At 39.9% G+C, this 24754-nt stretch overlaps 1 protein-coding gene and 1 pseudogene across 12 annotated transcripts in view; one reads left to right on the top strand and one right to left on the bottom strand.

Annotated features, from left to right (window-relative positions):
* Positions 1–24754, top strand: part of LOC134225692 (uncharacterized) — a 141373-nt gene that overhangs the window by 73826 nt on the left and 42793 nt on the right. The gene's annotated exons all lie outside the window — the stretch shown is intronic.
* Positions 7627–24754, bottom strand: part of LOC134222741 (DNA replication licensing factor Mcm5-like) — a 36246-nt pseudogene continuing 19118 nt past the window's right edge.

Genomic DNA, 24754 nt, shown 5'->3' with positions numbered 1-24754 from the left:
CAAAATCTTATAATTTTAGCTGTACTTTGGTGTTATGGATTCAACAATTTACTTAGAGTTTATCAGCAGAACCAGCCTTTTTCCAAAAAGAAAAACAGAAACTTCTACAATAATAAGTTCTAGTATTTTTTTAATTATATAAAGTTTGTGCTAATTACTTGGGCCTTTCGTCAAGCGCTATGCGCCATCATGCGAAGTCAAGTTACCCGTTCCTAGAAGAACGTTGCATATTCAGCCGCTAGATACGAAACAAACGCTATTGGACACGCGTCGCCGGGTGCGGCCAGAGTAGACGCGAAGTGCGATGCGAAGCGAAGCGTCCATACGATTTGACAGCTCCTTATTTTTTATTGTTATTCCCTTGCGTGCAATTTTCGCGCGGCGTCGCGTAGACGCGTCTACTCTGGCAGGCACCTCCTTCGCGTATAGACGCGTGGGACGTACATCCTGAATTTAGTTTATAGTTGTTTTAGGCCAAAGGTAAAAAAACATCAGGATGTGCTGCCAGCTTTGCATGGCCTTTTGTCATCTTTTAACCTGTAGACGCATTGTTGGAAAATAATTGTTAGGACATCTCATTGATAAGTAACCCACTTATTTATGAAACCCACTTAATTGAATATTGGCTGCCGGTTCGATAGGCGGATGGGACTAGAGTGCCAGTCGTCGTAGCCCATTATCATGTGTTTAGAGCAGGCGTACAAGATTATATCGATAATATAATCACCTCACATGTTTCTGTTACCGGAAGTATTTTTTCATCAACGGAGATAACACAACAGACAGAATTCGTGGAACTAGTTTTCTTATTATTCTTCTTCATGGCTCTACATTCCAACTGGAACTAGGTCTGCTTTTCAACTTAGTATTCTATTAGCATTTCCTCAGTTATTGATTGAAAGGTTTTCTATGCCTGCCGTTGCATGAGTATGTATCTTGTGTGGCAAGTACAATGGGTAAACTATGCCCAGGGAGTCAAGGATGTTTCCCACCCAAAAACATCCTAGACCGGACCGAGAATCAAACTCGCCATCTCCGGGTTGGCAATACGCCTTTGCTTGCAAGGCTAACTGAAGACCCGTGGAACGAGTAGATAATGCTTATGTCGAGAGGGATGTGCACATAATACCGAAAAAAAAACAATATTTTCACCATTTCGATACATTACTAACCCTGACATTGTATCCACCAACTGAGATATTGCCGCCTAATGGTTTTGTTTGCGTTAATATATGATACTGTTTGTATAATTTACGCCCTAGAAAGTGAATCCAACACGCGTTGGTATTCGAACCCAGCCGACTTTGTAGCCAGCGCATCTTATACCACATAACTACGAAAAGCTCCAAACTGCGACACTGGTCACATTTAAGTTTTGGAAATGACGATAACAGATAAGATAAAAACGATGTTGCTATTGGTGCCAAGCGAGTAAATCGTTGCGAAAACATCAAGCATGTGTCCACAGCAGCACAGATGTTGCCCGCAAACTTGCTCCGACTAGCGCACGGAAAGCATTCCCACCAATGCCGAGCCCTATGGCAGCGACCTGCCGCACCTCACCGCAGAATCAAGTTACTTTTTTTTTCTAAAATTGGAACTTTCCCTCGCCTCTGTACTTCCGTTTTGCAACCATTCACCACAGGTGTGCACATTGCACCTTATCCGTACGGTGAGCACGAACCAATACGTACGATTCAACTGAAAACCTAGTCGAAATGTTTTCGACTAATACAGTGCGTTTTTAATCAAATACCGCATTCGCCGCAATAATCGCCGAAAAACTCCAAATCTGAGACGCGCATTTCTTCCTCATTTACTACACCAATGCAGCCGAAAACAACGATACTCGAATGTAGCGAACGGTGTAGGTGTTCTGTATTTACAGTCGCAGTTACGCCATGGGCGGTATTCCGACTTTCGAAAGATAGTAGAGTGATGCAAATTTTTGAGCTTTCACGCTTCTTGAGTTAATTGATGGCGCAAACCCAATTTGAATGCAGTTGGTTAGTAGCAGAGCATGATTTGATTTAAAGAATCTCTATGCAATTCTTGGTTCTCGCGGAATATTATCGCGATGATTGGCTTATTTATAATAAGTTCCATAGAGATACCAAAAAGCGTGAATATAATTAAATTATAATTAAAAAAGCATTTAACTTAGAAGAATTATGCGATCGTCAACGATCAAGTATAGAAGCGGCCGCCAAATCAGACCCGCTCTAGCAGATGTACGTAACAAGATGAAAGAACTGCGAAATTTTCGCAACCCCTTTCGGGCAGATGATCCCACATTCCTGCTGTACACACAAACGTAAACAAACTCGCCCCAGCAGCGAGAAGGGGTGTTCCATCCATTGCTCGAGTACCTACACTTCTACCAGAGAACGATGGTCTTTGGTAGTGTACCATGCGGCCGCACTTGTTTTTGGCTTTGCGTACGACGACGATGTAGATAATTGCGGTGGAATGTTTTGTGTAGGTAAGGAAACAGTTTTCGGTTCGTTTGTTTTTTCTATTATCAGCCGATACTAACATATGAGCGTTATCTTATGTACCGTTCGTCTAATTGTGGCAGTGGACCCGTGGTATGTAGATGTAGATTAGTGAGGAAGTAGTGAGCTTAGTATGTGGTCCACACTGGTATTGAACGATAATGTGACTAGTGCAAGTGTTCGTTCTTATATTCAACTTGGAAGTGCGGCCAGCGAGAGATAATAATGTAATGTTTGTTTATTTTAGTCCAATGATTTTTTGACCCAACGATTGTGTGTCAGTAGACCAGTATATGATTTATTGGCAAAGAAATTAGCGACATACATACACTTGAGTTCTGAGTGCGCGCACCCGTAAAGTTACAATCCAAGTGTGGGAATCAAATGAAATAGTATGAGCACGCCCTCTGGACTTGCAAACTTGCTTGTTCATTGTTTGTCTACGTTGCGACCAACGACGAAGACAACACTATATCCCTTTATCTAATAAAGTAACGTCCCATCCCAATAGGATAGATTGCTAATGCCTACTAAAGCCAAGCTTTGCCTTTGCACTGTGTACTGGTATTAGTCAACCGGTACGAACCGGCCAAGAAGAGGCGAAATTCCTCTGCACTGCGATAGAAAAGTGCTCACACGTGCTTCAAATGATGTGTGCCGAATTCGCGTCCACTCTCTGAAAAGTCTTGCGTCCATTCACAGGAAATTAACCGTTTCTGATTTAGTGCATGGGGGAATTAGTCCTCGCCAAATACAAAGTATTATGTACGTAGTTCTTCAGTTGGTAATGCGAGGTAGATACAAGGTCGACAACTGCCTGTGGGTGTGCCCTAGTGGCTCCCGTAAACAGGAATAAAAGTTGCTACTGCTGGTAGCAACGACGTTAACAATATTTGAACAGTTTGTTTGAGAAACTGAATATGCGACATTTTTGGTTAAAATGAGATTTTCATATATTCTGAATTTTTACTTACTTACTTATGGATCCTGTACACCTCCGGTGGTGCAAAGGGCCGACTTGAAAGATCTCCATCCTGAGCGTTGCCCGGCTATCGCTTTAACCTGGGTCCGCCTCTGCTGCGATGTCCCGCTGGGTTCCAGTCTAATGCTTATTTACAGATTTCGTTTCCGCCCCTACGTAGAGTGTGGCCGACCCAGCCCCTCTTCCGATCCCAAATTTCTGATGGTATCGGACTCTGGTGCCAACGACGATGGAGCTCGTTGTTTGAGATCCAGTTGTGAGGCCACCAGGCCCGAATTATATACCGCAGGCATCTGGTTATGAACATCTGCAGCCGTTGAGTGTTCTCCACTGATACACACCATGTTTTGCTAGCGTATAACCGCACAGATTTCACGTTAGAGTTTAAAATTCGTATTTTGGTGCGTTCACTTATCTGCCTGTTTTTCCAGATATTTCTTAAACTCGCAAAGGCAGCCCTTGATTTCTTGATCCGTGCGCCTATGTCGATCTTCTACCAGAATCTCGTCGATTACGATAAGGAACAGTAACGGTGATAGAATACATCCTCGCCCCACACCAGCTACAACCCGGATAGGGTCGGACAGGACCCCATTGTGCAGCACTCGAAAAGGCCTCGTATTGTGCTTCAATGAGGCCGATGGTTTTCTCATGAACCCCCTTGCGTCTCAGGGCGCCCCACATATTCTCGTGATTGAGACGGTCGAAAGCTTTTTCGTAGTCAATGAATACCAAGTAAAGGGACTCTTGGAATTTCTTGACCTGCTCCAGAATGATACGGAGCGTGACAATATGGTCCACACAGGATCTTCCGGCACGGAATCCGGCTTGCTGCCGCCGGAGAGTCGCATCGATCTTCTCCTGAATCCGGGCTAGGATAATTTTGCACAGAACTTTGAGAACGGTACACAGCAACATAATGTCTCGCCAGTTATCGCATACAGTCAGGTCACCCTTTTTGGGCACCTTCACTAAGATACCTTGCATCCAGTCGACCGGGAAAGTTGCGGTGTCCCAGATATTACGAAATAAACGATGCAGTAGTTGAGCGGATGTCATGGGGTCAGCTTTGAGCATCTCGGCTGATATGCGATCGACCCCTGGGGCTTTATTCGATTTCATGCTTTGGATGGCTGTTTGAATCTCTAGCAGTGATGGAGCTTCGGTATTGACGCGTGTTATACGTCGGATCCTAGGCAGATCATGCCGAGGTGGTGGTGGCCTGGCTGGCACTTGAAAAAGTTGTTCGAAGTGCTCGAACCAGCGTTTCAGCTGGTCAGTTGGGTCGGTCAATAACTGATTCGCGTCTTTCACAGACATCGTTTCATTCATCTTCGCCCGCTTAAGCGTCGTGAGATATCGTAGAGGAGGCGAATGTCCCCGGTTGCTGCGGCGTTCTCTCCTTCGTCGGCCACAGAGTCTGCCCACGCTCGCTTGTCCCGTCGACATAAGCGTTTTACTTCCTTCTCAAGAGCCGAGTATCGTTGACGGGCCAAGACTTTGGCTCCTCTGGTTTTTGATCGCTCTATCGCGGCTTTGGTTTCTCTTCGCTCCTCTGTCTTCCTCCAGGTCTCATCGGTGATCCATTGTTTTCTCTGGGTGCGCAGTTCGCCCAGATTGTTCTCGCTGCGCTGGTGGCGATGAAGGCATTCTTGATGGCGGTCCATTGGTCTTCCACGCTGCTACCTTCCGGAATATCCCCCAGGACAGTATCCTCGGGCCCCTACTTTTCAATCTGTTCACCTCCGACATGTCAGAACCTCCAGAAGGCGGCATTCTGTCTCTGTTCGCAGATGACACATCCATCGTCTATAACGGTAGAGTGATCAGAGCGCTTGGATGCCCTGAAATAGGAACTTCACCAGCTGGAAGATCTGTATCAACGCGGCGAAGACCCAGGTCATCATTTTCGCCCACTCTAAATCCCCTAAACATGTTCCGCCTGGGGACTGTAAAATCATCCTCAATGGCACGACCTTGGCTTGACCCTCGACAGCAAGCTTATTTTCAGGCAACAGGTTGACAAGACTGCGACAAAGTGTAACGTTTTGTTAAAACTACTGTATCCTTTGATCAACCGTCGGTCGTCATTGTCCCTGAAAAATAAGCTTGCTGTCTACAAGCAAATCATCCTCCCTATGATCGAATATGGCATGCCGGTCTGGGAGAGCTGCGCTTAAACCCACCACCTCAAACCACCTCCTCAACACCCCTCCCAGGACAAGAACATCCGAGGTCCACCGTCTGGCCGGAATAAAAACCTTTGAACGCTTTGGTGAGTGTAAAGAAAAGTTTAGGGTCCTTTGCTTGCATTGGACCAAGAAGCGCTTAGGGCGCTAGTTCCAATCTAGGTTATTAAATTTTTATTGTAAATATTAGTGTACATAGTAGTTAGGTTATCAAATTTTAAAAAACACTAGCGCTTCCTGAAGGCCGTCATGATACATTATATTTAAAAAATTAATTAATAACATAATAATAATAATAATAATAATTAAAATCGAAGTTGGAGGGCCAAGCCGGCCGATCACTGTACATGTTAAAAATAATTGTAGAACAAAAAAATGTTTAAATAAAGAAGAATTTTACTACTACTACGGAATATCTGCAGCACGCGTTTCCAGTTCTTCAACGAAGGACCGTGTCACCGTGGCATCTTCCAGTCGGCGTATGGTGAATCGTTGTCCAACTCTCTCCTCCTGCCGACGAATCCGCGCAATGCGCAGGCGTTTTTCGCCGATGAGGAGGTGATGATCAGACGCGATATCGGCACTACGTTTATTCCGTACATCAAGAAGGCTCCGTTTCCATTTTCGGTTGATGCAGATGTGGTCGATTTGATTTTCTGTAAAGCTGTCACGGGAGACCCACGTGACCTTGTGAACCGTCACGAATTCCTTCAGAAATTTATTTGAATTGTCTCATCTAGGTACTCCTTTAGAATTACCTTACGAAATTCTTTCGGATTTTCCTCCAGGAATGTCATCAGATATTCCTTCCTTTTCAGTGGTAAATTTCTTCGGATATACTTTTGAAAAATCCTTCTAAAATTTCACTGGAAATTTATTCTTCCAAAATTGCTTTAAAAACCCTTGAAAATTCAATCATAATTTCCTCCTAAGGGAATTTTCGATGGATTTTATGTAAAAAAAACAAGATTTCTTAAAAGGATTTCTGAAGGAAGTTCTTAAGGAGCTTTGGAAGGAATTCCGAAAAGAATTTCAGAAGCAACTCTTGAAGGCATATTTGAAGGAATTCCTTCTTTCATATTCTTTTGAAGGGGGAAATTTCCGGAAGAGTTACTGGAGAAAATAAAGAGTCAGAGTCATACATTTCTTCTGGAATTCTTTTGACATTCTTTTAGAATTTTTTTCGGAAATTCCTTAAGGGTTTTTTTTTCGGAAGTTCTTAGAATTTCATCCTTTAATGTTTGAAGGAATTTCCGGAAGCTTTCTTAGTCTGATTTAGTCAAAATAATTAGTTCTGTTTTGCCTGACGTTTCGGCCTGTATATTTGGCCTTTTTAAAGAGTGAACTTAAATTGAACAATATAGCGTTTTTAAAGTAATTTCTAAAATAGTTTCTTGAATAATTGCTAGACGAATTCTTTAAGAAATTACCTAAGATTTGTCTAAATGAATTTTTGAAGAAAATTCTGGAATAATTTCCTGAAGAGTTTTAAAATTAATTCCTTAAGAATTCCGGCAAGAATGCCCAAAAGATGTGAATGTCTTGAAGAATTCTCTAAGGATTTTACGAAAATGTCTGGAGGATTTCCCGTTGGAATTTCTGTGATAACACCCTGACAATTTTGAGAGAAGTTTCTGAAGGAACTCCTGTACCAAAGAATTCCTGGAATTTTGAAGACAGTATCCGAAGATGATTCTAGAAAAATATTTCAAAACATTCCTAAAAGTTTTCACATTAAACTACTTAAAACTTTCTAGACGGTAAAATACAATTAAAAGTTCGTAATGTTTGAAACTACATAAGGTCAGCAAAGAAAGAATTTAAGTATTCAATGTTATCAAATATGCATAGCTTCAAAATAAGTGTGAAAGTCGCCTGCTATTATAATGGCAACCACTTCTATAATTATCAATTTCCTAACTTCCTAACTTTTTTATTCCTTATTTCGAACATGAATAAATCATAACTTAAAACCGTGAAAGCAGCTTCTAATCGTTATGCGTGTATTCGATGTATTTTTCATAATTTGCTGATCCATAGCTTCGTGAATAGCGACGCAATCGTCTTCCCTCATCTTATCAAACTCATCAATACAGACACCACCGCCATTAGCCAGTACCATGACACCTCCTTCCAATACGAAGTTGAGCGTCGCCGGATCTCTGATCACCGAAGCAGGCAAACCACCAGCACTGGATCCCTTGCCGGACATGTAAACTGCAATCGGTGCGACCTTCTCCACGAACTTCAGCAACTGAGACTATGCCGTACCGGGATCTCTGAGATGCAAAATGTTGTTGCCGCCACTACGGTTCATCACATCCGGCATCCGCTTTCTCGATCCTCCCAACAACAGACACAAGATAAACTTCTTTTTATATCCTGCAAGTATAAAATGCTCGTAGCCAAACTTTCTGTCAGGGTGCCGTAAATGTTCGGATTGGCCAGCTTGCGGAACAGCGGCTCCTCCTCAGTCGTGATATTGCTGAACCGCGAAATAGATCCCATGCCCTCGGTGTCAACCGTAATTCCAACCACCCTTATGTACGTACGGAGCTGATGGCCTTTTCGAGACCATCCTGTTCACTTGGCTTGCCAATTTTGCAAATAGAGAAGATTCCATGAATCAGGACTCGATTACCCGGAACCACTCGCTCGCAAAGGGTACGATCGTAAAACAGCTGCATGTGTTGAGGGATCTCTCCCTGGGGCACAAAGCTCGGCAATTCTTGCTGCTGCAGCAGCTGAAAGCCAACACATTTGCAATTGTCCAGCATGATGAAATAGCGGTCCAAACGGCAGCTTAGGCGATCGGTCTGTTCGGTAGTGCACTTTCTCGGAAGCTGGTATCACTCCAAACCTGGATGCCGGTCAATCCAGATTCGGAATTACATTGCTATAGGAATGGCACTAAATTGAAATCGACTAATCGCCTTAGCCTTGATATTCCGACATTATGTCACGAATATTTGTCGGATTGGCACCGGAAATAAGCAGCATTTGAATGTCACAAGCCTGTTCCTAATATACCGGTCTGGGAGCCGTGATTTCATCGGCCACTTCTCGAGATGCTTCCTCGGAAGTTTGCAAATGTTCCGTCGGCTGCTTTTCAACCGGAGTTTCATCCAATCTCCACCTCCAGATAGTTCCGCTTTAAGGTATCTCGATATTATAACTGAAATTACCCTCACAAAAGGTCCTTTCTGTGAATTCTCGGTAATTTTTTCTTCAGCTGCAGTAGATTAATCTGATCCGTGTTCTGCTGCTGCCCGTCGCACTGAGGAGTATTTCAGCCCAAATCCTGGCCAAAAGTCAAAAACAAGAATTTTAGATATTGCGATATTATTTTTTATTTTTGTACTCTCAAATAGTAATATAAATTTGCCATGGATTTTTAAAACAATATTGATTACTTGTAAGCAACGTTGGCAGCCAAAACTTCACCATTATTTACATGCTAGATTTATCGCAATCGTCCATTTTTTTTCCACGTTTTATCGTGTTTTTCTGAATTTTTAATGACTTTCAGGATACAAATCAATATAGGTACCAATAATGAGGGTATGTAAAACGTTTTCAAGTATGATTCGATCTGAAATTGTTTTCAGGTGATCCATAATGATGATATTAATTGTTAGCTTTGTTCTACCTTTTTTACAATAATATGTTTTACAAAATAGAACTTTTGATTAGGTTTCAAAATATTTCAGCTCAACGAAAAACATTCCACGCATCCTCACGCAATCGTGACTTGTTTTTATTTTAATATAGTGAAGTTTGCTGAAAAAGCTAGACAAAAAAAAAATATTTATGTTTTTGAGCAATGATTAACGACAACGACATAAATGATTCACTTCCAAGCCTTTGATGAACACACGGATCCATAATAGTTACACGCATTTTTTGGATGTAGAAGGTCGTTGAAATGCGGTTGATTTGCACTTCGTATTAATTTGAACTGTTCCACTGATTGAATAATAAAAAATACATTATCCAGAGACTTTAACATTATCCGATGATAAATTTATATAGTCTAAGTGAACAAACGAAGTATTTTTTTTTCGGAAAATTTAGTAGGTAATAATTAAAGAATGAAAATTAACATAAAAATTATACTCATTGGCGTAGTCAGGTGGGGCTACTCGTCGCAAGCACGCTGTAGTTCTCAATGGCAGCGTTCTTGTTCCAAGTGGTGCTCTATCAAATAACAATAACTGACGCCGCCAGTTGTCATACATATTACACTGCTAGATTAATACAAAGAGCACATAACAAAAAACAAACACGCTTTTCTGTTTATTGAATGTATTTGCAGACGACAAAATGATTGACATAGTTTTGGCTATGCTTTTACACTGTGTGCTTCTATGTGCGCCGTTGCCAAAGTTGACCGGGAAGAATACTCCTGCATACTCCTTACTCCAATACTCCTTCATGCTTTCTAATAAATTCACTTCAAGAGATAAGATTTAAACACAATCGGGGCTAGTTAGAAATGTAATTTGTGGAGATATCAGTTGGTGTGACCACGAAAGTTGTGAAATATTGCCCTGCGGGGAGATCGGTGCCCTTCGCTGCTGTTCATAAGAGACGCTATTTTTGTAATTGACCCTTTCTTCACATACAATGCTTGTCCTGAAAAGAACGGATTTCCTTCAATGCGCCTTTCTGATCACTAACAGCAGCCTAACGCTGTCACTTTTGAAATAAATTTTTCTATCTATCGGTGCAAGTAAGCACCGTCAGTGCTTTGCAAATCGCTTTCTGCCTTCAACTAGATTTGTTTATGATTCGAAAACACATAATTCCAAGTAAAAATAACTGCAAGTTGTATAGATCAATCATCTCTCCTTATCTAGACTTTTTCTCTTCCATTATATTTTCGACCATTCGAGACTGCCGAATACAATAATGCGCTTAGTAGGTGCTTAGTAGGTAGATGGGTTCACTACCTCAATTTTTTCTTAGACACTTTGCAGTTGCTGTCGTTGTAGCCACTAATTTTTAAGATATTTAACAATGGTATTTATTTCTAAAGTAATTAATGTTTTGCAGAATCAAGTGTTGAATCGATATTTGTATAATCGAAATGATAAAGGCAATTTGTTTTTAGAATTGCGAAAGATGTGCACATGCTTAATTTCTATAAAAGTCTGTCACGCATTATTTTCCGGCATTAACACAGTTTGAACGACAGTTTTTTTCAAGTACCAAAGCTGTCCCTTGAACTTTTCCTTATCGTTGACTAATTTTGTACCACGAGAAGGTGTTCAAACGGGTAATTTTGTATGAACCCTTTGTATTTTTGTTTCTTTTTTTTGCGAGCAATAGGGCTGAAAGTCTCTCAAATAAAAACAAAACAAAATGTTTCAGCAGAAAGGGTTAAAAAATTTGTTATAATACAAATACAGGACATTTAGAAAAACTCGACAGAGAGTTGAAATTCTGCAAGAAGTAGTGGTCGGCGTCGTCATATTTGGATACTGTCGGATGGAGACGCATGGTGGATACTATCGGGTGGAGACGCATCTTGCTATTTGCTAAGGATAAATCTCCTCCACTCTTCTATTCTGATAATTAAATAAATATACATGCATGCCAATATTTGTATGGCAATTTTTTATTGAGGAAATTCTTAGCCTCACTTTTATTGGGAAATAAAGGTGTTCTTTGTTAACATCTTCCTCGTGGTTAAACGTTATTCTTATGTAGTAGTCCCCTTTTGTGGACTTCAGCGACAGTCAACATTTTGAAGCTTTATCAGAGACCATGTTCGGATTGGGACGAAAAAACCTCGATGTAGCGCTTATTTGGGAATACGCTCAAACGTGATTTCATACATAATCAATTTCAATTCAAATTCAATTCTTACAATTTTTAGTTTTTTCCCAAGTTAAACAAGTCAAAGTGTTCGGTGTAACCCTTAGTTTTCAAATAATGCCTGCAGCAAAGGTTCATCATTAAGACAAATTCATTTTAGATTATGTCTGGACTTTCGACAGATATTCTCGTGCCTGACCTGCACAAACTTAATACAACGCAGCACTATTGTTGGCCTATATGCATATAACCTGACAAATCGAAGCATTATAAGTTTTGGCAGATATACACAAAATAAATGTCTCTAATCTTACATTCCCTGAAATCAGTGCACTAGATCGACGTAATCGCCTTCACCTTATAATATTGAACCGGTGCCAGCGAAAGTGGTACATGTTACATTGAGTAAATTTTCCATGGAAAATGCGTCTTCCCAAAAACATCCAATAATAAATTCATATTTGCAAACTGTTCCAACATGTTATGACTGATATGCCAAAAGATAGTAGTGAAAAATAAGAAATATTAGCGGATTATTTGCAGATTAAGGAATAGCACACGAATTGAGATCTGAACAGAATTAGGATTCAAAAATCATGTTTGCTCAACCAATTAATCAAAGAAAATGGGTTCGTTTCCCTGATTTCAACCAGAATATTCTTCGATGGACGGTTTTCCATCTCCAAGCAACAATTGGTTTCAAAACATACTGGTGATGAAGAAAAGATTTCGATTTTTGGTGAGAAAATTCCATTGCATATCTATTTCATTGCACATCTATTTGAAACTATATGATTATATACCACAAAAATAACCATCAGGGCACCCGATTGAAGCGATTTGAATAGGAAGAGTGGAATCGCCAACTTCCAATTGTTAACATCTCGTGGATAAAGGGCGGGCTCTTCTCCCCATCTATTGGGTCAATCTGGGAAACGAGGGCTAAATTATAATATTGTATGTACGAACTTTCTTCTGGAAGGAGATTCTCTATTCATCCCGTGGATTCGCATAAGTGTCTCTGCTTATGGAACACCCCACTCATTTTTGGCCCTTCAAACATAAATCTGATGAAATACAAATAGTAGTATCGTAGTATTAAAGTATTAAATCGTTTGTCAGATATGGCCAGTGCTATCGGCAGGTGCCTTGCTACAATAGATGGTAGTATCATCGTCATCATCATCATTATCTTTTGTTTTTGGTCCATAACTTTGGCTCTAGTTTATATGCTGACACTTGTATACCTTTGGAATGCCAAACGAACAATCTTATTACTAGTGAAAAATTTAGGTTGATGTTGTCGATTTAAAAAAATCTTGCATTGTTATACTGGAACTCACGTTTTCAATTAAATCACTTAACTTTATGACATTTTGAAAGAGAGAAACCTTCGTGATGTTCATGTAGGAAGAATGATTTGCTCGTAGTACAAAGTAGCAGCATTTTCTAGCTTGGTAGCACAAAACATCGTGTTTCTATAGCAAATAAATGACAGCTGTCAGAATGACAGCATCTGCTTTCTGTCAAAAGATACGTGGCGGTGCCCATAACCTACACCATGCTCAGCATTAACCGTGTCGAACATATGATATCTCAGTTCGCTTACAACGCCGCAACGCCTGGTCATAAGCCGTGTGGTAGGAAAATATGATTACTATACGATGAATAGCCAGAAGAGCAAATCTGATTAAATTATAGTCCTAGTACCTGAATGTGACTAAAGCCACATGTAACTCATAGTAGTAGGCACACTTTAGTAATTATCACCCACTAATTAAAGATTCATGATATCTAAAATAAACATACCGTCAAAAAGTGTCAATTAGTATTTTAATTTTAAGTAGAAAATTCGGTGTTTTCAGTTAAAATATTGGTTGGCCATCCGCTCGAAAATTAGCAATTTCCCGTTAGATTGCTGCTGCCCCGGGTTTATCGCGAATAAGAAACACGAAATTCACACTAGGTTGCTAACACTAAGTCATCCGTCGGGGACTGCGTAGTCTGATAACTTTCGCCACTTCTTTTATGATAGAGATGTAAATGAAATTAGTTAGAACTGTTTAACAAGTATTCTACTGATTTATGATAAAACGGTCTATGACTCACAGCAGCAGCACAGTGATGCCACTTCCTACAAAATTTGAAAACAAGTATTTGTGACAGATACAAGTCAACCCGATTATCCGGAGACTCATATGTATAAGCCTTTCTTTATTTTGACTCATTTTAAACCTTTTTTATTGATTTTTCTTCTCTTTGGTAACCTTTCATTTTTCTTTCTTTGATCCTCCCTTCAAATATCAATATTTTTATTTTCTTCTTTTTTTTTGTCGAGTTGGGTTAATAGACTGTTAGATAAACTTTCACTTTACACAAGTCTTATCTAAACATGGCTGTTTTCCGAAGTTTCTGTATAGGTTAGGGTTCGCCGATTCACTCTGTACGCTAGCATTCTGTTTCAGACATTGATCTTTTTTGAGCGTTGATCTACGGCAAAGTGCCCAATAGTGGACCCCAACCAACAATGAACCCTCCAGCCATTTTTGCATTATTACAGAACAATGTAAACATTTAGCTATGGAATTCCATCGGGAGAACCTACTTTACAGTCCTATGATTTGATTACATGCATTATAATACTATGGAAAGTAAAATTAGAATGTGTCTATTATAGGAATATTTTGGGGGTCCATAAGAAGAACGTCCCGAAACGGAACATAAAAATCAAATGAAGTGTCGACTATAGGGAACCAATTTCCTATTATGGACCCCCAGGGGGTCTACTATAGGGCGAATTCAGCCAGATTTCAAAGAATAACGTCGAGTATTTGAGTTTTTTTTATGTATGAATCGTGAATGCAGAGCTTGATATTCGATATGATGCAAAATTAATATTTAAATAATTTCTTCTCCTTATGCCAGAAAGAGCAAAATTTCTCTACTAGGGGGTCCACTATTGGGCATTTTGCCCTATTTCAATCATAGCATCCTACGCCAGTGAGTGAACCGCCTGCTCCTTGCTCCTAACATCGCGACCAAGAAACCACTGGTAGGGTAAAAGACCCAATAGTGGAGGAACTAAGCGGGTTCCGCCACTGTTTCTTCGCTTACACCACATCTATATTTCATGTCGCTTGCCTTAAGTAGGGGAACGGTTCGGCACTTCATCCCATAGCTCCTATTTCCATCCCATCAAAAACAAAGAAATGAAAAGGAATTTGGTTTGTTTCTTATTTTTATGATTTTTTTCACCAGTGAGCACGCGTGTTAGCAAAAAGAAGCGACGAGATTGGTGCTGCATTTCTTTGTTTTGCGATGAGATGAATATATGTTCAGTGAGATGGAAAACGGAACAGTTCCCCTATTTATTCAACAGCTCATAAATTATATTTTAATCGAAAAGTATTCCAAACGCTGCAGAAACCATTATTGTTACCTAAAATGATACCTCCAATTATTGGTGCAGTGTTCCAATAGTTGCGGTATTTTTTAATTTGTGTTCCTATAGTTGCGAATCCCATTGTTTTCTTATGGGACTCGCAACTATTGGAACACTACCGCAACTATTGGTGCAAAGCCGAGAAAAATAAAAGGTAATTCAGTGATACTTTACCGATTTGGAGGGATTTTCTTATCTGTTTTCTTTTATTTCGAGTAATGACAGGTCAACAAATTGATAGACTATATGGGTTGCTGCGTTAAATACGTAGATTTTGTTAAAATAACACTAGCGCAACTATAGGAACACCCACGACTATCGGATCTTTTGCCCTAACCATAATAAGTTTTTTCATTCCTTGACCTTCAGTGGCCCTGACCGTTGTTAGTTTGATGGTCGCGGTCGCGACCAATATGTTCTCCACCTTTTATCACTCTATTTCTAGCTTATGTAAACACTTTTGCTAGAGCTCGCTCTTGGTCAATTCGTCAAAAACTAATCAATTTAAACTAAAACTAACATATCTAGACAAGGATTAATTAAAATTAAAATAATTACCACAAAAAATATTGATTAAAAATATGCTGGAGGATCGAACCCAGAACCTTAAGATCTGCTGGCTTAAACGCTAGCATTTGTGCCATTTCAGATCCGTGAAGGTTATGCACTATACAGCTATGATATGACAAACAAATCACAGGTAACTTTGCCTTCATGCCGTAAGTTACTTATTAATGTGTTGTATACATATTACGTAAGCTTTTTTTCTGGATTTTTCGACCCCCCCCCTTTTTTTCATACAAATGATTTTTTATTTATATGGTGCGTAGAAAAACGACAGACCCCCCTCCCCCTCCCTCCTGCTTCGTTCAGGTGCGATGAAGATCTTTAACACCCAAAAGGCCAAGCTCTTTGAGAAAGCGATTTTTGATTTTGAAAAAATCATAACTTTTTTATTTTTCGTCCAATTTTGATGAAATTTTGACACAAGGTCCAAATTTTATTCTAGTTTTGGCTGCGCATTGAGTATTTCGGAAATTCTGGATGGTTCCGGAATTATTCCAGATTCCCTTGGGGTACCAGCAAGCTGGTGTTTGGGGTATTTCGCCAGTTATTCAATTTTTCTCCATGGAACCCATATCAAACAGTATAAAACAATATTGCCACACTAATGACGAGTCTCATAGCGATTTTTCCGAAAGTTAGTCTTCCATACGGACATTCCCAGGAAGCTTCCAAATGTTCCCAGGGAACCTGTAAAGGGGACAATTTCGATTTTGCTCCGACACATGTCGTGCGACGGCTCTTTCTTCACAGTTTTTCATGAATATACTCGCCATTGTTATAAAAGTGGTCTATGGTCAGTTTGGCCACTCTTGTGACGCCCGGAATGCCCCCAGGGAACCTGTAAAGGGGACAATTTCGATTTTGCTCCGAAACATGTCGTGCGACGGCTCTTTCTTCATAATTTTTCATGAATATACTCGCTATTGTTATAAAAGTGGTCTATGGTCAGTTTGGCCACTCTTGTGACGCCCGGAATGCCCCCAGGGAACCTGTAAAGGGGACAATTTCGATTGTACTCCGAAACATGTCGTGCGACAACTCTTTCTTCACAATTTTTCATGAATATACTCGCTGTTGTTATAAAAGTGGTCTATAGTCAGTTTGGCCACGCCTGTGACATCCGAAATGCCCTCAAGGAACCTGTAAAGGGATAATTTCGTTTTTCTCCGAAACATGTCACGCGACGGCTCTTTCTTCACGATTTTCCCTGAATAGGCTCGCTGTTCTTATGAAAGAGGTCATTGGTTCGTTTGACCATTCTTGTGACATCCGAAATGCTCCCAAGGAACCTGTAAAGGGGACAATTTCGATTTTGCTCCGAAACATGTCGTGTAAAGGGCGGCTCTTTATTCCAAATTTTTCATGGATATTCTCGCTGTTGTTATAAAAGTGGTCATTGGTCAGTTTGGCCACTCTTGTGACACCCGGAATATCCCCAGGGGACCTGCAAAGGGGACTCTTTCGATTTTGCCCCGAAACATGTCGGGCGACGGCTCTTTCTTCACGATTTTTCATAAACAGACTCGCGATTGTTATAAAAGTGATCATTGGTCAGTTTGGCCACTTTGTTCAGATTCGCTAACGTATTCTTTTCAGAATCCTAAATAAATTCTGTTCAGAAAACCATTAGTTTTTTTCAGAATCGCAAACAGATTCTGTTAGGAACCTTCAACGAATTCTATTCAGAATCTTAAACGGATTGGGATCCGAGTTCCAAACAAATTATGTTCCGAATCTCAAACAGATTCTTTTCTGAATCCTAAACGGACTCTGTTCAGAATTCTGCACAAATTCCGAAAGAATTCGTCTCCAAATCTCAACCGAAATTATGTTCAGAATTACGAACGGATTCTCTTTAGAACTTCAATCCAAACGGATTCTGTTTGAAATTTTGAATCCCGAACAGATTCGTTTCGGAATCTCAAATAGAGTCTGTTTAGAACTCCACACGGATTTAGTCTAACGAATTCTGCTCATAATCCTGAGTGGATGCTTCTTAGAATCTCGAGCCGATGCTGATCAGGATCCCAATAGGGTTTTTCTCAGAACTTCACCCTAATTTTTTACGACAAGTTATTGTTCACTAAGCCTCGAGTATAAAAAACATAAGATCGAAATTACAGAATCGGCCGAAAGGTGCTATGGCGAAAAAACAATTTCTCGTGTCAAGTCCGCTACTGCAAAAAATGTACTATAGACCTGGGTGCTGCTGATAGAGCCGTTTTTTTTGCTCTCAAGTGAAGGGGTATTTTGAAAATATTCCCATGAGCCAAAATATTTTGCAGTTACTTAGTTGTCAAACATTTCCCGCTCTTAAGATTTATCTTTTCATGCTGCATGAGGGCGCACGAATGCGCGATAATTATGTTTTATTTCTGAGACTGCTGTTGGTAGCGAGGACTAAATACGATATATCGTAAACCGTAACACACTACGTCAAATTGATTACCGTGTTAAGGGAAAAAAATATATGCCATCATTATTTTCCATAAACTTTCACACAGTTCTGTTTTTTCTTGAATATCTGAAACATCATAATTCTGCTCCTCAGATTCTCCAGTATGTCCTAGTTGGAAGTTTATTTTTCCTTCGACTTCAAGATAGTATCACTAGTTCTTTAAACTATTTATATGTGTGCACATTTAGATTACTCCGAGGCTACTGCAATTAGCGAAGGGCAAGTAGGATATCGTAAGAGACAATATACGGAATATCAGGTAGAAATGACAGAATGCTTCATTACTTATTCAAAACTCCCATTGCTTGTAACTATGAAACAATCAGCTTTTGGCTTTGATTTTACTCTAAACATTCTAACGAATACCGTAGTTCTACTTGCTTTCATATATATTCACGATGTCAAGCGTGAATAATAGCGAAGACTGTTTTTATTTGTTCCTCTTTTGACTGGTGCCACATCAAAATCAATGACTGGCATCGTCAAAATTCTTGGAATTCTATAATCCCATTGTATTATATTATGCGGGCATCGATGAAACACAAGGTATTCGGCGATACATCATTTACAGCCTTTTGCAATATCTTTATGTAATGAGGCAATGTTTTTCTTGAGTGCGATGAACTTATTTGGCTCTGATGGCAACCAAGCCTTGTAATGGCAACCAAGCCTTTTGCAAATAGAAGCCGGTTGCGACAGTATATAGATGCAAAAAGAGCTTGTTTTTATCTGAATTTTAAATCTTACTTTTCTTCGTATCGATAAAATTTTCAAATCCAGTTGTCAAGTGATATTGAGATTGACCTGTTGTGAAAATAAAGAGCTCATCGGAGTCGGATCTAGTCAATGTGAATTCTGATGTCGACGAATTCGTCTGTGATCTGAACAGCGACGAAGAGCTTTTGAAGAGCATCCGTTTGCATACGATACGCTGTACACAAATACGGAAGCTGCTGCAAGGGGTGATACCAATTATCGTCCAATCATGAAAAATTGTGAAGAAAGAGCTGTCGTACGACATGTTTCGGGGAAAAATCGAAATTGCCCCCTTTACAGGTTCCCTGGGGGCATTCCGGGCATCACAAGAGTGGCCAAACTGACCATAGACCACTTTTATAAGAACAGCGAGTACATTCATGAAAAATTGTGAAGAAAGAGCCGTCGCACGACATGTTTCGGAGCAAAATCGAAATTGTCCCCTTTACAGGTTCCCTGGGGGCATTACGGGTGTCACAAGAGTGGCCAAACTGACCATAGACCACTTTTATAACAATGGCGAGTATATTCATAAAAAATTGTGAAGAAAGAGCCGTCGCACGACATGTTTCGGAGCAAAATAGAAATTGTCCCCTTTACAGGTTCCCTGGGGACATTCCAGGCGTCACAAGAGTGGCCAAACTGATCATAGACCACTTTTATAAGAACATCGAATATATTCATGAAAAATTGTGAAGAAAGAGCCGTCGCCCGACATGTTTCGGAGCAAAAACGAAATTGTCCCGTTTACAGGTTCCTGGGGGCATTCCGGGCGTCACAAGAGTGGCCAAACTGACAATAGACCACTTTTATAACAATAGCGAGTATATTTATGAAAAATTATGAAGAAAGAGCCGTCGCACGACATGTTTCAGAGCAAAATCGAAATTGTCCCCTTTACAGGTTCCCTGGGGACATTTGGAAGCTTCCTGGGAATGTCCGTATGGAAGACTAACTTTCGGAAAAATCGCTATGAGACTCGTCATTAGTGTGGCAATATTGTTTATACTGTTTGATATGGGTTCCATGGAGAAAAATTGAATAACTGGCGAAATACCCCAAACACCAGCTTGCTGGTACCCTAAGGAATCTGGAATAATTCCGGAACCATCCAGAATTTCCGAAATACTCAATGCGCAGCTAAAACTAGAATAAAATTTGGACCTTGTGTCAAAATTTCATCAAGATTGGACGAAAAATAAAAAGTTATGATTTTTCAAAATCAAAATCGCTTTCTCAAAGAGCTTGGCCTTTTGGGTGTTAAAGTTTGAATCAATGAATGCAAAATTTTAACTTTCTAAAAAGCTTCATCGATTAAACCGCAGCAGACCATCAAGTTGACATGAATTTAGTCGATTTTTACACATGATGCCTGTTCGCCTGTTTGATATCCTACCCTAAGCAGTGTTTAGGATTATATATTTGAATTTATCAAGATTTTTCAGTAGAAGAAAATACAGTCTTATACAGATATGTTCCGATTTTATCACGTTCCGATGGTATCACGCTCCGATTTCGTCAACAAAATTATTATTGCACTTTATTACTTCAGTACGAAAGATTACATTGTTATCTGTTGTTCTGATATTACTAAAAAATCATTGAAATACTTCTCCAGATAGGGCCCTCCTTAGCCGTGCGGTATAACGCGCGGCTACAAAGCAAGACCATGCTGAGGGTGGCTGGGTTCGATTCCCGGTGCCAGTCTAGACAATTTTCGGGATTGGAAATTGTCTCGACTTTCCTGGGCATAAAAGTATCATCGTGTTAGCCTCATGATATACGAATGCAAAAATGGTAACTTGGCTTAGAAACCTCGCAGTTAATAACTGTGGAAGTGCTTAAAGAACACTAAGCTGCGAGGCGGCTCTGTCCCAGTATGGGGATGTAATGCCAATAAGAAGAAGAAGAATTTCTCCGGATGATCTAGCTAGGCCGTCTAAACCGTTTCGGAGTACATATCCTCGAATGTATCAGTAAATATGTCTACAAACAAAATGTCCTTAGCTGAGATATATGGCCAACAATATTTATGTAATCAGAAAACATAAATTGATCGAGTTTTGAATAAACGTAAATTACGTAAAAACGCCCGGGAGTTCATAACATGTGATATACTCGATCAACCAAGCTTTAAACGACGTATTCTTGCAACGTTGAACGTCTTAGCAGGTATATTGAGCACATCTTGTGGAACACTTTGACCTATCCAATGACCCAACTTATGACTGATGTTAGATATGATATCCCAGTGAGTCCATTTAGCTTATATGACTTCAATCATCACTTGTATTAGCCATTGCATGTCTTCATGGTTGGCTAAAATATCCTGGAAGACGTATTATTTGATGTAATCATCCAAGTCCGTTACAAGCCTCAACACAAACACCTTCCTAATTATTGTGCATCTAGTAGATATCTTCATCTTACAGCAGTAGCCAACAGCGAATGGAGGTCATTTTGAGGACCTTGGACATCTGCTTCTTCTTCTTCTTTTTCTATGGCTCAACATGGAATTTGGCCAGCTTTTCAACTTAGTATTCTATGAGCATTTCTTTAGTTATTAATTGAAAGCTTTTCTATACCCGCCAATGCATGAGTATGTATCTTGTGGGGCAAGTACAAAGGAAACGCTATGCCCAGGGAATCTAGAATGTTTCCAACCGAAACCATCCTAGATTGGACCGGATCTAACTCATCATCTCCGGATTGTCAATCCTACGCCCCTTGGACATCTTATGCTCATGGAAATTAGGATCCTATGGTTTTTGAACTGGATTAGGCTCGTATTGACGAAAAGGACATTGCAAAAGTCATGATTGATTTAGTAGATACTTTGAACTGAACTCGAAAACGTTTTGGAATACCGTGAACACCCCGTATTCTAAAAAATTGGGGTTACATTATTTCTATTGGATATATTGAGTTTATGCCAATGATAAGAACATTGCAAAAGCCTTGATTGATTGACCTGGTATCTACCTTGAGCTGAACTCAAGAATGTTTTCGAGTACCTTGAACGTCTCGAATTCAGTGGCGTTTCCCTAGCCTCAATCTGCGCATATGCTTATTGAACCAGGTTGGGAACATATCGATGTTGAGGACATTGCAAAAAAGCCTTGTTTGTCCGGTAGATTTTGGGTTGAACTTGGTATTGTTTTGGAGTAACTTGAACATCACGTATTCGAGAAAATTGGATTTACATGATGCATGTGCCTCTTGGACTGGATTGGGTATATGCCGATGATGATAACATTGCATACGCCTTGGTTAATCTGGTAAATACCTGGGCTGAAATCGAGAACGTTTTGGAGAACTTTGAGCATCTCGTATTCCAGAAAATCACTGTCTCAATAAACTTAATTGAGTGTTCATATTTATTGAAAAATGTGGTATAGGATCCTAATATTTCAGATTCATCTGCATACTGTCAGAAGCAAAATCTTCCTGAAGTTAGGATATCTAGGTCTTCAGGGAATAGTCAAGCTTGATCTCCAATATTTTCTCCTGGGTAGCCGAAATGATGAACATTTTTGCTGAAGAAACTTGGAACATAGCTCTTTTCTGTGAATTTTCACAGGCAATCTAAAACGCTGCACACCAAAAAATATGAATATTACAGGTGACGTATTTGAATAAAATGACACAAAATCACATGACATAATCTGAATCGTATATTTTTCAATAACAGATGATTTTAAATTACATGTCACGGAACCTAAACACAGCACCTGCTGCAACGCACCTAACGCACAAGCAGTTAATGACTTGATGCAGTGAAATACTTGTTCAGTGCAAATCGTGGAACCAGTTTTACTTCGATCATCCCTCTTTCAAGAAACGGAGATAGCTGAGTGGTAGCGTGCTGGGCTCTCACTCAGCGGACTTATGTTCGATTCTCGTTCTGATCAATCAATTTTTTTTGTCAATAAAGTCGTGATGTAAAGTTAAAGTACCACCTAATTTTACGTCAAAAATGACGCTCGTATATGTCGGTGTCACAGCACCTAAAATTACATTATTATTTTTAGGTGTGTGGGCATATATGGTTTCATATTCACGTGGTTTATGGACAGTCCCTTAGCATTTAAAATTGTTAGAACCTGAAAATCTAACATTTTCCCAGCAATATATCATTTTTATTAAAATTTTAGCTAAAAAAACGTCCAAGAAAATTATTCCGATTTTGTCACTGACCAGATTTTATCAACTGAAACTCACGGACCATGCTTATAAAAACGGAACATATCTGTTCCTACAAGCTGCCTGAAATTCTGCAACAATTCCTAAATTATTAAAATTGCTATTTGGAGTTGAAATTTTCGAACATTTGGAAATTTAAACCACCCTACTAAACAGTCAGTGCTCGTAGGTGACTACGTATCATCTATAGTAAAAGCGGAGATAGAGTACGATAGATCATATAATTGGGAAAAACATCCATCGTTCATACCGTGAAAATCGGACGACTTCACTGGTCCAGACACGTAGCTAAAATGTTCGACAATAACTCGATGCCCATGTATATCAATAAATAGGGTAAGCCGGGTACAAGAATCCGAGATGCATAGCGATCAAGATGAAAATGATCATGTTGAAGACAATTGGCGGACCCTTCGTAAAATGGCAAAAGAGAGTATTACCAGCCCCCGCAGCTCTACATAGCAATACAAGGAACTAACTGCTTGTTGGGTTCAGTGCCTAAAAAACATACGCTTGGTCTTTCCTAGAGGGACGCATCATGTCTAAGTTTCCTTATACTTAATCGTATTGTTTTACTTATTAGCTAAAATCATTTTTCTTTAACGACGCCAAACATGAATCGCGACGCACTTGATAATTCATTTGGTCCTGAGTTCTAAGTCCTGTTTGTTTGGGCCTTTCTTAGCCTAGCGGTTAGATGCGTGGCTTCAGAACAAGACTAGTCTAGGAGTGTTTTTCGTTGGTAATTTTCTCGGCTTATTAATATCTTATTCAGATTACGCTATTTATGATAATAATTATCATGATGGGGCCCTCCTGAGCCATGCGGTAAGAAATTGTCTCGACTTCCCTGAGCATAAAAGAATCATCGTGCTAGCCTCATGATATACGAATGCAAAAATGGTAACCTGGCTTAGAAACCTGGCAGTTAATAACTGTGGAAGTGCTTAATGAACACTAAGCTGCGAGGCGGTACTGTACCAGTGTGGGGATGTTATGCCAATAAGAAGAAGAAGAAGGGTCGTTCAAAAACGACGTCACAGGTTTTAGGGGGCTAACATTTTGTGACAGTACATATACAAGGTACACAGAGGGGGTAGGGGGGATCTAGAAAGCCTAAAAAGTAGTGGACGTCATATTGAAATCATCCCATAAAGAAAAACTTGATGCCAATCCCCATAGATTCAATTTTATTTCTCCACTTAAACACGATATTTATTATCATAAATGGCGCAATCTGAATAGGCCATAACAGTAGAAAACAATCGAAGATTTAGCATTGGTGGTTTGGTTCATGACATTGTAACCAAATGTTGTTATTATACTATCTTGGTAGATTAGATTATACTATCTTAGATTATCTTATTTTACTATAAGCTTATCGTATTTTACAAATCAGATCTTTTTTACGGAGATTTAATCAGATTTTAAATATGCTGAATCAAAACGTTTCCCCAAGCTAAATTCAATCGCGGCAGATCTCAAAACAGGTGGGTTGTTCTCCTGCACCTATCCCTTGTGCTTAGACTTCCTTTTCTTCAATCGTATACACGTATAGCGAGCAAGTACATGCACATGGCTATACGACCTCTGTACACAGCACCTATAAATGTGAAGCGAAACGAATTCCCTTTGAACACATTCCAACACTTCTCAGACGAGCGGACTCGCCACCGCAACTCATGAATGAAGATCACCGTTCCTTGTTCGCTATATTGCCCGCTGCACACATGCAAACTATATTCTCATACACGACGCAGCTCACCCGCCCCTGTCACTGCACACGGTGTTGTACGGTTCCGCCAAACGTCGCCCGCCGTATCTGCTTCCAACTGTCAATCA

This window comes from Armigeres subalbatus, chromosome 3 (genome assembly GCF_024139115.2).
Source record: "Armigeres subalbatus isolate Guangzhou_Male chromosome 3, GZ_Asu_2, whole genome shotgun sequence".
Classification (NCBI taxonomy): Eukaryota; Metazoa; Arthropoda; class Insecta; order Diptera; family Culicidae; genus Armigeres; species Armigeres subalbatus.
Note: the sequence above shows the minus strand (reverse complement) of the source record. Positions and strands in the feature narration are given on the sequence as shown.